The sequence below is a fragment of the Heteronotia binoei genome, chromosome 13 (genome assembly GCF_032191835.1).
Source record: "Heteronotia binoei isolate CCM8104 ecotype False Entrance Well chromosome 13, APGP_CSIRO_Hbin_v1, whole genome shotgun sequence".
Classification (NCBI taxonomy): domain Eukaryota; kingdom Metazoa; phylum Chordata; class Lepidosauria; order Squamata; family Gekkonidae; genus Heteronotia; species Heteronotia binoei.
This window is the reverse complement of record NC_083235.1, coordinates 44,569,031-44,581,953: the sequence shown is the minus strand read 5'-3', so window position 1 is coordinate 44,581,953 and position 12,923 is coordinate 44,569,031. Positions and strand designations below refer to the sequence as shown.

The following is a 12,923-nucleotide window of genomic DNA, read 5'->3' as shown; positions in this document are numbered from 1 at the left end:
CTGTGCAGTTTCCAGGGATTGAAGAGGAACCTGATACAGGCTTACTCTCAAGTAAGCATGCATAGCATTGGTACCTCAGTCAGCCTATGAGTGCTGACCCATAGGTAGGTCACTGTTTCCACTGTGTGTAAAATGGGGAAGTGGGGGGAATAGGCAGGCTTGCAAGCTCTTCTACTCCACCACAGAGGTTGCCTAGAGACCTAGAGCAGGGAGAAAGAGTGCAAGAGCCGAGGGAGCCACTGGATGGAAGGATGGAATTAAAGAGGGCTGTGCAGGGTTCCCCTTTAGTTTCATAGCTCTTGTAGGACCTGTATTTACTAACCTTGGTGCCAAATCAAAGAGAGATGTACAATGATGCAAACGGTGGTCAGTGATTTATATGGCGCATGCGTGTTTCCTTCTCCCAAATAATTCCCTAACCTTTCCCTATGCTGGTCTTATGGGGACTGTTATCCCAGCTTTTGTTTTTTTTTAAAAAAAGTCTTCTAGCATGGTCATGTTATAAAGCACATATGTATGTATTTTACCTTTCTGTGCAAAGAAAGTATTAGGAGTTTTAATAAAGACGTGTGTGTAATATTTGTTCTTGTCTTGTGGTTCTCAAACATCTGATGTTTGTTCTATGTGGCTCTTACATTAAGCAAGTTTGGCCACCCCTGATTTAGACATTGTGCTAAGCAGGAACTAACAGTCCAGTTTACCACAGCAAGCAAAAACATAGCTTGCTTATCAGGCCCATATGATCTCCTCACTCCTCTTCCTTCTCATATAGAATGTGAAAACAAAGTCCAGTTGCCCATAGTGTCTAAATGAAGGCACTGGGCAAATGGAGCAAGTCTGCCCCCCACAGTTTGAGATTCTCAACCAGAAGTGCATCTGGGATTTAGAATCCCAGTTAGAAGGGAGAAAACTCACTCCAATTCATTTCAACAGTCATCTGACTCTTCCCTTGCTCTGATCTGCCTTCTTAGTTTCTAGAATGACCACAGACTTTAAGATTGGGCCAAGGCAACTGCCATTTCTCTATGAGATCTCATGTTTACGCCTTTCTAAACTAAAAAATATTGGGATGTTGAGGAAGGAAGACCTCTCTCTAAGTCCCTTAGGAAACTGTAGAGCTGACAGCTTTGTGGTGACACTGCAAATGGGAGGTGATGTGGCCGCCATTTTTGACCCCCTCATGCTATAATTAGAGCTACAAGGGGATAGAGAGGCCACCTGTCTTTCTTCCATTCAGGATTAATTATAGCCCAGTAGAGTTGGTTTTTGATGAGAGGAAGAAATGCATTTGGGGGTGGGGAGAGAAATACTCTGAATTAGGCCAGCCCGTGCATTTAGTTTGCTTTGTGGTGTGTTCAGGTCTAGTGCTTGCTATCTCAATTGTTGGGCAAAACCTACTGCAACTATTTAATATCTGTAATATGCTAAGTGCTGTATGGAGGTTCACAGAGCAGCAGGATCCTTCCCCAAAGGATTTAATGTAAGAACAGAGGAGAGTCAGGTGGCAGAGGAAGGAAAGCACTTTCTAGAGATTCTGCCAAGAGGTCAAAGCAAGGCAGCTGCCAGATGTTTGGTGCTGCTGCAGGTGGCATAGTGGGACAGAAACAGTTCTGTCCTGTGGGGCAAAATCACAGGGAGGTTCGCCTGTATATATTCCACAGAGAAAGGGATAGAAGCTGCTTGGGAGGATAACTGTTTTGTGCAGCTTCTGTTCCCTTCAGCAAGGCTTAAGCGATGAATCTTATGCAAGGAGAAAACTCCAGTCAATTGTGCCCATGTTAATTTGTGCTGAAGGACATGAGGGTGACATTTTATTGTACCATCTGGAGCATCAGAATGTCTTGGGGTGGCCCCGTTTACCTTTACCAGTGCTCCCCCCTCTGAATACTGTTTCTTTTAGTTTGACAACATTATCAGAGCACCGTTGAATACCGCCAGTCAAATTAAATCCTGTGTGCTGGTGGCCAGGCCTTTATTTTCATTGCAAATGTGCCAGCATGTGCAAAATGGAGATTGTCATGCAAACAAAAACAGAAATATGCCTTAACAATCAATGCTGTGGGTTCTGAAAAACAGAATTTCCTCCAGATCTCTTGCTTCTTGCAGCAGCCGAAGTTGGAGAAACAGCAGCTGCCTGACCTCTTGCCGAAGGACCAGGTTGAGAGAGGAAAAGAGGGATGGGTCCAAAGGCCAGGCACAGAGTCTGGACTGAACAGCTTGGTTCTGGTCACGCTTGCTTCCCTTTTTGTGGTGTCGAGGAGGGAGGCTGTCATGTACTTTCTTACATATCTTGCCTTGAAGCAAATTGAATATTGGTTCATCAAAATCTTGGCAGCTGTGCTGAACAAAAATCGAAAGCCATGAAATGAAATGATAACTTTTATTAGGACCAGCAAGTGTTCAACATGCAGTAAGCAAACTTTTGAGTTTCACATAGCTCCTTGAATAGATGGCGGAGAGAAAACACAGAGGCTAGTGAACATGGGCATGATGTTACTCCAAGACATTTTACCCCACTCTTGAAATGGAAAAGAGGAAATATTTGCAGATTTAAACACAAGCTACATTTGGAAGGTATTTTTATTTATGCCTCCATATAGTACTTCCATTTCACTTTATTGTGTTTGTCCTGAGGAACTTGCTGAAAGACTGTTGGTTGAAGCAAGGTTCTGTCCTGGGGTTTCAAGGCACACAAAAGGCCTCCTGGAACAAAGCAATAATAAAGAATCTGCTTCTCCGGAAATACAAACACTAATAGTAGGCAAGGGGAAAGAAAGACGCAAGATGATAAACCAGGGGACTCTTTGCATTAGTAGTTTGCAAGAGCTTCCTTTTTTCCATCTTAAGGACGAAAAAATCTGCAGTTCAAGATAAGCCAGGTTTAAGTGTGGGGGGGGGGGGTTCCCCTATACATATCTGGTGTGTGTGGGGGGTTCCCCTATACATATCCAGCTGGATGGAAAAGTTTTGCATAACATGAAAGATCACGAACTAGATTTTGGAATTGTAGGTACGTCAAAACCCAGTGCTGTTTCAGCCTTCCTTTGAATACTGGTGCTATTTGCTGCTGAGGGTTATTCATTCAAGAATAAAGACTTGGCTCAAGAAACAGATTCACACATGCATGTACGGCATGACTTCTGACTCACTGCTGAATGTGTGAACTGGCTCCACTGAAAATCTTTGTACTGGCATTGGTCAATAGGAAAATTAAATCTCATTCAGACCTGTTGCAGTTGTCCAATAATGAGTATGAGCTGCCCTCCATTTTTCATAGGATTGGCAGCACATCTGGTCTTAGCTCAGGTATGTCACAGTGTGTCTCATCAGACTATTATTTTTCCTTGAACTGCTCTCATGGCTGGCCCGCTGCAAGACCTGAGCATACTGTCTCGCCTCTATGGCTTCCTTCTCACTAGGTGGGACTGTGGTTCAGTTTTAGAGTATCTGCTTTGCATGTAAAGGTTCCATGTTCAATTTTCAGCATTTCCCATTAAACAAATTAGGTTGTTGGTGGTGTGAAAGGCCTCTACCTTGGACCCCAGAAAGCTGCTGTCAGTCAAAGTAGACAATACTGATAGGTGAAGGGGATGACTCAGTATAAGAAAATTTTGTGTGTTCCTGTGTACACTATTAAAGTTAGGATGCCCTAAGGAAAAGGCACCAGCTTACAGTCTGAACAGAGAAGGGAGGGGAGGGGAGGCCATGGTGACAGGGATAAACTGTGGAAGAACAGACATTTGTTTCCGTTACTTGTAGAGAAGGTTAGTCTTGGTAGGGGGGAGGTACGAAGAGGGTTTTGTTAAAGACTGGATTGATCCCTTCCCTGAGTCAGGAACACGTTAGGCCTTGAGTGCCCCCCATTCACTCCCTCAGCTTCAGTTGAATCAGTTCCTCATCTGTGAACAAGAAATAGCCATGACCTACCTCATAAGGCAAGGTGCCATTCATTGTCTGTGCTGGCACTCATTCTTTGGAACCATTTGCCTCAAGATGTTCAGAAAATGCCTTCTTCCCCTTAGTTTTCCAGTCTGCCACATGGCAGGCTTGTTACAGAGAGCTTCTGTTTATTATTGCTTTTTTTTCCCAGGCTCTGTTTCTCTGAATATTAACGTGCACTGCTGTGGGTTGAATTAGGTGTTTTCTTTGTAGCCATATTGATTTTATCATTTGTATTTTAAATATGTTGTTCTCTGCTTTGAAATTTTAAGATGAATGATGGATACACATTGTTTTAAATAAAATAAGTAAGTAAAATGGTTGTATGAGCAAACACAGGTGAATAATGAACAGAATTTGAAAGAGAAAATAAATAAGAGCTTTATAAATGGCTGGTGCCTGCAGTAATATCTAATTCACTGCTATTCTAGGTTATCTTGCCAACTCTGGATTGCGAAATTCCTGGAGATTTGGGGGTGGAGCCTGGGGGGGGGGACCCAGCAGGGCATAATGCCAGAGACTCCTTTCTCCATAGCAGCTATTTTCTGGGAAAGCTCTAGGCCCCACCTGGAGACTGACAAGCCCAGTTTTCTGGTAGCTAGCCAGAGACTGAGCTGGCTTCTCTTGCCTTGAGCATGAACTCCCCCAGGTTACATCTGAATTGCAGGAAAGCATCACTAGCTGCATGTCACAAAGAGCCAGGTCCTATGAATTTTTGCACGAGTCACAGGGTCCCACTGAGATGGCTGCTTATGAATCCATTGGCTCCATTACTATCCCAGCGATGGTATACATTCTTTCTTAACTCTCTAGCAGATACATTATTGATATTTTTGCTGCTTACTGCTGATCCCCCCTCCTCCTGGTCTCTTATTATCCTGTAGCTCCTTTGAGTGATCAAAGTACTCTACAATCCTTATTCTGTTCAGCTTTCACATACTCCATATGGAAAAGGAACCATATGCATTTCTGTGTTTATGCATGCCATCGAGATTGCACATAAAATAGATGGTAAATGAGATGGAATTTGTGTATGCAAGTGTGCCTGAATGTGGGGATGTATGCATATTTATTTGAGTGATGACACAAATGAATGTGTGTTTGTGTTTGGATGCATGTGTGCAAAGATAGGGGGAAAGAGTCCTCTCCATGCAGCCTCCATAGACCCTAGTGACAGAGAGTCACTGCCATCTTGTGGATGCTGAAGGAAGTTGTGTCTGATGTCTTGTCAATAGTCCCCTTAGGATGGACTTCAAAAGTTGGGTGAGCACTGAGAAAGCTGCTTGAAAGCACCTGAACTCAGTGCAATATCCTGGCTCTTCAACCAGATTTTCCTGAGAGGACTACAGCATTGCAGATGCATACCACTGCTTTTTCTTACTGTGAAAAGTTAGATCAAACTTGCACATAATGCCTAGAATGCCTTTATCTTAAAGGAGAAGGAGCTTTCTTTGCCATAGAGCAACCTTGGGGCTTAAGTGATTCCCTAGAACTACTTCTTTTTCATTTTAGGCAGGCAAACTAGGGCAAGGAAGTGACTTGCTGTTTTCTCCAACACAGCTGTTTCTCCCAAAAAATTGCACAGGAAAATCAGGGGGTGCCCATCAGCGTACCAGGAAGTTGTCACGTTTCACAGAGCAGAATTTTCATCCCCCATTCAATTTCCCTGCCAGGACTGAGCCTTAAAACATATGGAGAAGCAGCAACAATAGTTGGATGCCTCTCAGCATGTGCAGATTCTCTTTCTTCCATCACTTCACAGACTCCGTCAGATCCCATCCATCTAGAGCAGTGGTGATACAATAGGCCTTCCAGGAAGGCTTGAACCCCAGTGCTAATTATTGACAAAATTAAGTCTGTCCTCTCATTTTCTATATACTGAGGCTTCCCAGAAGATTCCTATCTGAAGCTGCCTTCATTCACTAGTCCCCCCCACACACACACCACAAGCTCTGGGCAACTGAGGCACCATACTTGACTCATGACACTGCCCTGTCAGATATCCATCACTAGATTGGACTTCTAATGACTTCAGATAGCTGCTTGCTCACATCCAAATCAATTGAAGCTCCTGAGGGGAGGCAGGAGAGAAACCAGCTGCTCCTTAGTACAGGACCAGAGCTGAGTCAGCTTGGAGCACGCTGGTGGCAAGCCAGAAAATTAGTATGTTTCCCAAGTCCCCCCCGTCCCAGGGAAATAGCCCTGCATTTTCCTGTCTTTTGTAGCTGCCTGCGGTGTGTGTATGTGGGAGGGAGTCCTTTCAACCAGTGTTAGCAAGAGGGCACTTACCATTTAACAACAAACACTCAGGATATTTTCACACTTGAAGCTTCAGCATGTGGCTTTCATTGTCCTTTGCGAAACAAAACTTTTTTTTCTCAAGAGAGACTCACACTAGCTCTGCCCTTATTTTAGGGTACAGTCAGACTGGAGATTAGGCACAGCATTATCCTAGCTCTGAAAAAATTGGTTCTCTTTTATCCATGTCCAGGCATTCCCACAGATCCTGCCCTGCTGCTGGTAGATGCACCAGCCACATACATGCAAGAGGAGCCTTCAGACTGCTCATGAGCATGCCAGGCTAGTGTGGGGCAGGTGCAGAGCACACCCCGCCATTCAGACAGCCAGGAAATGTGCCCTGCATACAATTTAGAGGTTTGCTACCTGGAAGTTCCCGGTAGCTATTTAATCTGGTTCCAGCCCATCCTGAGATGAGGTAGGTACAGATGGGACTTGGGAGGCAGATGTGTTAATGTGATCGAGCACATTAAATCTGAATGGGAGATACAGCTAGGTCAGGCCAAATCTCTCATGTGGTTGCACCCTTAGTCTGACTAGGATATTATGATTTTAAGACTGAAGTTCATCACATGAAGTCTTTTCGTCATATCAGTCTGCATGCTGGATAGCTTTACCTGTTGAATTTATTTCTGTCCAGCAGCTGTTTAAAAGTACAGAATTCCTCTAGATAATTTTTAAAGGTAGCAAGCTACATGATGAGGTAGCAGAAGGTTCCGCCAGCCTTTTTCTGGAGTCAGGCTTGATGATTGGCATCGGGGGGGGGGGGCTGTGGCTCTGAGGGGGCCTGTGAAATGCCAAGTCAGCCGTTTAGTCACAGCTTCTGGCTGGTTCGGGGACTGAGCCCAACATACTGGCTCGATCTGCGCATCTATTTTTGGCATTTCTCTTCTTCCTCCATGCCCAAAAATAATAACACTGTTTTACCTGAATGAGGATAAAAATAGTCTCTACTAAGGAAAGATTTGGAGGGAACTTGGGAACCATTCTCTTGACATGCTTTCTATAAATTAAACAGCCCTGTCTCTGAATGTAGGTTAACATACCATAAACTTTCCACTCTAAAACCTCCACCTGGATTCCTTCTCTCAGTGCCAGAATCACCTGCGCTATTCACTATGTTGTACTGAAGCACTTCTCAGTTATCTCTGTCAGCAGTGGATCAGAACTGCAGGGGTGAACTGCCAGCCTGCCCAGACTTACCAGGCCTGGCTCCTAGGCATCAGCTTTTGGCTGGAAACAGTAACTTGCAGGACTTCCCTGCAAATGTTGTATGAATTTCTGCTTTACTCAGGAGGTAGGCAGCCAGTGTTCTGAACTAGCAGCTGCTTCTACATAGCTTTCCAGGGCAGTCCAAATAATGAGCATATTGCAGTAGCCAGTTCTGCAGGCTGATTATATTCAGTGTTGGCAAGTCATTGAATGTATATTCCATTCAGACTTACCAGCAGAAAGCATTAATGTTTGATTAAGGTATTTTTAGCCTGCCTTTCTCCTAAAAAGGACTTCAGGCGGATCATGTTGATAGTAAAATATGCTATAAAAACAAAAGAGAACAATTCCAGTTTACAAATCCCAAAAGGTATGACAAATTCAAATGACCTGAATTTCAACTTCAGCACTCAAAGCAGCCATCTGGCTACCAGAAGGCCAGTTCTGTCTTACACTGACATCAGAATGCTAATTTGGGGACCTTCCTGACATGCTCAGGAAAGCCTTCCCTGAATAAGCTGTGATGCTGGCAGATTTCGCTCTGATCTGCCTGCAATGACCATACTTGCAATAGGCCTAGATCTGTTGAGCGAAGTGCCCTCCTGAAGTATATTGAGAAAGGCAGCCCTGGAAATATGAGAGTCCTAAGAGCTCATCTCCATAAACTACTAGACCTCTAGGCAAACAGGCAGTCTAGCCAACAATCTCAGTTTTGCTGTAATATGTGAATTGTGGTTTACAGAGCAATATAAGCAAAAGGGAGGGTCCTGCTTCAAGGAACATACACTTCTTGAGGTGAGAATGGGAGGGAGGGAGAGAATGGCAAGGACCAGCATTTAAAGGACAGCTTCTGTCTCCCAGAGGGTCCCTGCAGAGCTCACCCCTAATTAGCCTGGAAAGGGGTCACAAAGGAGAACTGGCAGCCTCTCCAGGCCCTGACCCCACTGATTAACACAGACAGTTGCTAATTGCCAAATACTTTTGGCAAGGCCTGGGCAGGTCTCAAGGGGTCACCTTGGGGCAGCTCCCACGGGGACAGTGTCATCACAGCACAGCAGAGCCACTGCTGCTGCCTGGCGTAACTGGAACTCCACTCCCCCCACCAAGACTGAGCTGGGGTGGCAAAGCAAAGGGGGGGAAAGCGGTAAGATGACAAACCAGGGGACAGAAGTCCAGCCCAGAGATGTGCCTTAGCCAGTGGAAACAAGCACAGACACACACACAGAGAGACTTAATCACATTACCACAAAGGAGCACGATCTATGATAGAAAAATATCACTCCCCCCAAGCACTCAGGTGGGTCTCAAGAAAGCATGACATTTTCTACAGAGGGCAAGAATCTTGCAAATGGTGGAATGGCTTCCAGATTCAGGGCCATGAGGGTAATAGAAGGTTCATTGTTTGGGAGTGACAACATACAGCCTGCAAATATGAAAGTCTGGGTAGCCTACACTTAAGTTCCTACTTAAAAAGACACAGATAACAATGCCTGAGGCCCAAATTACAGCCTGTGCCTTGGCTGAGGCTCTGGAGGACTGATGCCATGGCCTAACTGACCTTGATAGCTCATCTTCAGTCCCCTGCCTCATCTGCAATAATACTTTCTTATTATAATAACTTGCTGGGTCATTGCCAGGACTAGTAGATAATATCTGTGAAGTCCTTTGCACACTTGAAACGTGCTTGAGATATGAATGCCAATCTCCATGTGGGTCCTGGAGATCTGGAATTATCTGCTCTCCAGACTGTGGAGATCAGTTCCCCTGGAGAAAATGGCAGCTTTGAAGGGCAGACCCTGTTGTGGTCCCTTGTCTATCTAGGTCCACCCTCCTTAGGTTCAACTGCCTCCACACCCAAATTTCCAAGAATTTCTACATCCTGAGTTGGCAACTCTAGGCCTCCAGAATAATTGCTTTGGTACATGTTTCATGTGCTGGTCAGCCAATGGAGAAAACAGAGGTTTTGCTCTGTAGCTCCTGTGCAAATGAGTAAGCTTGGCAAAGCAAGCTGTGATGCACAAGGAAGCAAGACAGAGAGAAGGAAGCAGATGACAGTGAGTTGCTGGTGGGCCTGATAGGAGCCCTCTGTGGGCTTGAACTGGCTCTCGGGCTGCATGTTTGACATTCTTGAATTACACCCTAGACTGCAGATGGGGTGGGAAGTCTTAGGAGCTCATGACACATTTAAATTAGGAACCAGGGGACTTTCCTAAACTGCTATTCTGCCTTAGGGTGGAGTTACCAAACTAACAGAATTTAACTCATTTGACTCAGTTGTCCCCACTGCACTGTTAGACAAGGGGGGAAAGCCTTCCTTCCTTCCTTCCTTCCTTCCTTCCTTCCTTCCTTCCTTCCTTCCTTCCTTCCTTCCTTCCTTCCTTCCTTCCTTCCTTCCTTCTCTATCTCATTGTCATACACAACAGAGCTTTCTACCATTTTCTAGTATTTTTAAAAGTTTCTTTTTGTGCACGTGCACATGAATTACACACATGCATACTTAATGGGGGGGGTGGAGGCTTTGAAGTAGGTTTGTGCAGTTGACGGCGGCCTCCACATGCCAAGTTGCAAATAGCCACTGTGCTGCAGCTGGTCCCTATCTGCCTCTCCACTGGAGTAGTGCCATGAGAAGGTGGCTGTGCCATGTTCTTTGGCTGCAGTTGTAGAGTGGCTGAAGAGGAGGAAGGTAGCCAGGCTAAAGACAAAGAGAAGCCATAGTGGGCTAGCTGGCTAGTTCAAGTTTTTCGCCATTGTCAGGTCAGCTGCTCATGCCCAGTCTGGCCTCCACCATGAGCCACCAGCTCCAGCACACACCTGCTGGCTAATCTGCCCCAGGAGGTGCATGCTGGGGAGCGGGAATGAACCAGCACTGGGCAGCCATACTAGTGGAATTAGGGCAGGTGCCAACAGCAGCAGCCGCACCACCAGGGGCAGGCTGTGTCCTGTTTAGTTGTGTTTGTGTGATAGAGATGCTGTAAGGAAGTCCCACTGAAACTCAAAAGAGGGGAATCCTTCTGATAGAGTTATTGACCAGGTGATGTTATTTCCCTCCATGCCATGAAAAGTGTCAGCTGCCCATTTCTTTCTCTTAAAGGGACAGGGCATTTTTCTCCAAGCCTGTTGGTGACTCTACTTAGTTTTCAGTAAGCATGCTTAGGATCTTGCTGAACATGTCCTCTCTCTCCCTATGTGGATGAGGGGGGGAGGCAAGCAAAAGAGGGTGTTTCTTCCTCAGCCTCAATGGTCCCCATCTGTAAAATGGGATTGTGCTTTCTAGATAAGGTTGCCAACTTTGGGTTTGGAAATACCTGGATATTTGAGGAGGGATCTCAGCAGGGCAGAGTACCATACAGTCCAGGAAAACTGGAACAGATTTTTGAAATAATGAATGAATAAGCTACATATGTAGTCCGGAAATCAGATGTCATTCTAGGGGATCTCCAGCCTCCACCCTGTGTCTAGAACACACTCTAAAATGGGATCATGCTTTCTACGACATCTTCTAAGTGCCTCATTAATGTGCTGTGTTCATCATATCTGCTGCTGTGCTCATCTTCTTCCCCATAGTTTTGGTTCTCGTTTTGAGCAGATGATACAGCTGCTGCTTCTACTGTTACGCCCATCTGCTGAGACCTGACACAACTTATGGATGGTATTGCCTGGGGGCAAAAGACTCATAAGAACACACAATAATGGCAAATTTTAGATGATCCAAATTACAGCCAGACCCTTTCCCATCCTCTACAAAGCTACCAGCATTTTGTCTCCAAGGAGTTTATTTATTTGAAAGGTTTATATCCCATCTTTCAATAATTTGATCTCCAAGGGAATTTACAATAGATTAAAATGATATAAGAAACCAGGGTTTTTTTTGTTTTGTTTTGGTTTTTTAGCAGGAATGCACAGGAACACAGTTTCAGCTGGCTTGGCATCAGAGGGTGTGGCCTAATATCCAAATGAGTTCCTGCTGGGCTTTTTCTACAAAAAAAAAAAGCCCTTTAAGAAACACAGGTGCAGATGAGCTCCTGGCCATGGAGCAGCTAATAATTAGGCCTTTTCACCCATTGACTGTGGGGTCTCCTCATGTCCTGCCCATGTGGTGCCTGATTTGGATCAGGACCATGGTCACATGGAGAAGGGGTTTCCTTCAGCCTTCCCCTCACTGTGCTATTTTCCCAACCTGGGGAAGCACTGTTTGGAGAGACACTTGCATTCTGTAGGATTCCCGTGGACAACAGGCAAACAGATGCTGGGGTAACATGATGTTATAGCTTGTCCACAGCTTCCTGATGTTCATGTTGTGGTTGCTCCAGTCCTGTGGTTGCGTGTGCAGGGACACAGTGAGCCCCAAGGAAATCACCCTTTCCAGAATTGTGCTGCCATGGCATCGGCAACCCTGAATGAAAGAGAATAGAGTTGTCATTCCATCCACTGAGAAGGGATATTGAAGAGGAAGATAGGCTTGGCTGGAACATCAGCTCCACCTCTGTGCCATTTTCCTCTCACCGCACCAAGCCTGCCGTCTCTGTCCAGACGCTGAGTGCTGGAAGCAAGCAGTAATTCTCCACGGCTGAGCCATGTGTCAGACTCTTGCCCTGGCTGTGATGGAGTGTTCTCATTACAGCAATGCCCTCCCCAGCCTCTGAAGAGTTTCCCCAACTTCAATTACTTAAAGGTACTCTTGTTCCAGACATTGGTTCCCTCCACATCCTGGAGTACGTATTGCTTAATGCAGTACTCGCTACCAAACGCACCATTAAGGTGCCCAGAGGTGCTCACCTGAATGCGTCAGTGGGGTCCATTGGACTGCAAGCAGTGGCTGGGAACAGAACAAAAGCATTCCAGGGGACCTGGGGAATCGGGATGCAGACTCTCTCTTTTCCTCCTTACTCTGAGCAGCAGTGCCAAAAGAAAGGGAATCTTGCTATAGCAGGAAGAGAGAGAATATTATTGCCTGTCTGTAAACAAGCAGATACCAACTGGGGGCTTGTTGTGGGGGGAGCCTAAGTGTTCATGAAAAGTGATATGCATATTGCCAAAGACAGATCCCAAAAGCATTATGCACAACCAGCTCTTCCACTCAGCAATTCTAAGCAGCTATCTAGGGCAGCTCCTGTAACAGAGAATATTTTTTCTTTAGAGGCTGGGGTGGGGGGATCTTTCCCCTTCCTAGGGCTGCCTTGTCAAAGTGTTCTCCTGTTGTGCATACGGCTCCAAGACATGAAGCGTCCCTTCAGGAATAACACACAAGGCTTTAAGTTTGATTATTGTTGGGATTCCTGAGGCCCAGGGATAGATGTGAGGATGAAAAGAAGAATGGATCCCCTATTAGAACACAATAAGCTAAGGGTTGTATCTGAACACATTTAGAAGGCATTGTCTTCACTCATGACTAACACACATCTCAACCCCTATACACATACCCTACAACGAGACTTCTATACAGGGCTTTTTTTGTAACAGGAACTATTTTGCAT

At 45.4% G+C, this 12,923-nt stretch overlaps 1 protein-coding gene across 1 annotated transcript in view; it reads left to right on the top strand.

The window, feature by feature from the left end:
- The window catches only part of ASIC1 (acid sensing ion channel subunit 1), a 203,245-nt gene that overhangs the window by 129,299 nt on the left and 61,023 nt on the right, over positions 1 to 12,923 (top strand). The window lies entirely within an intron of this gene.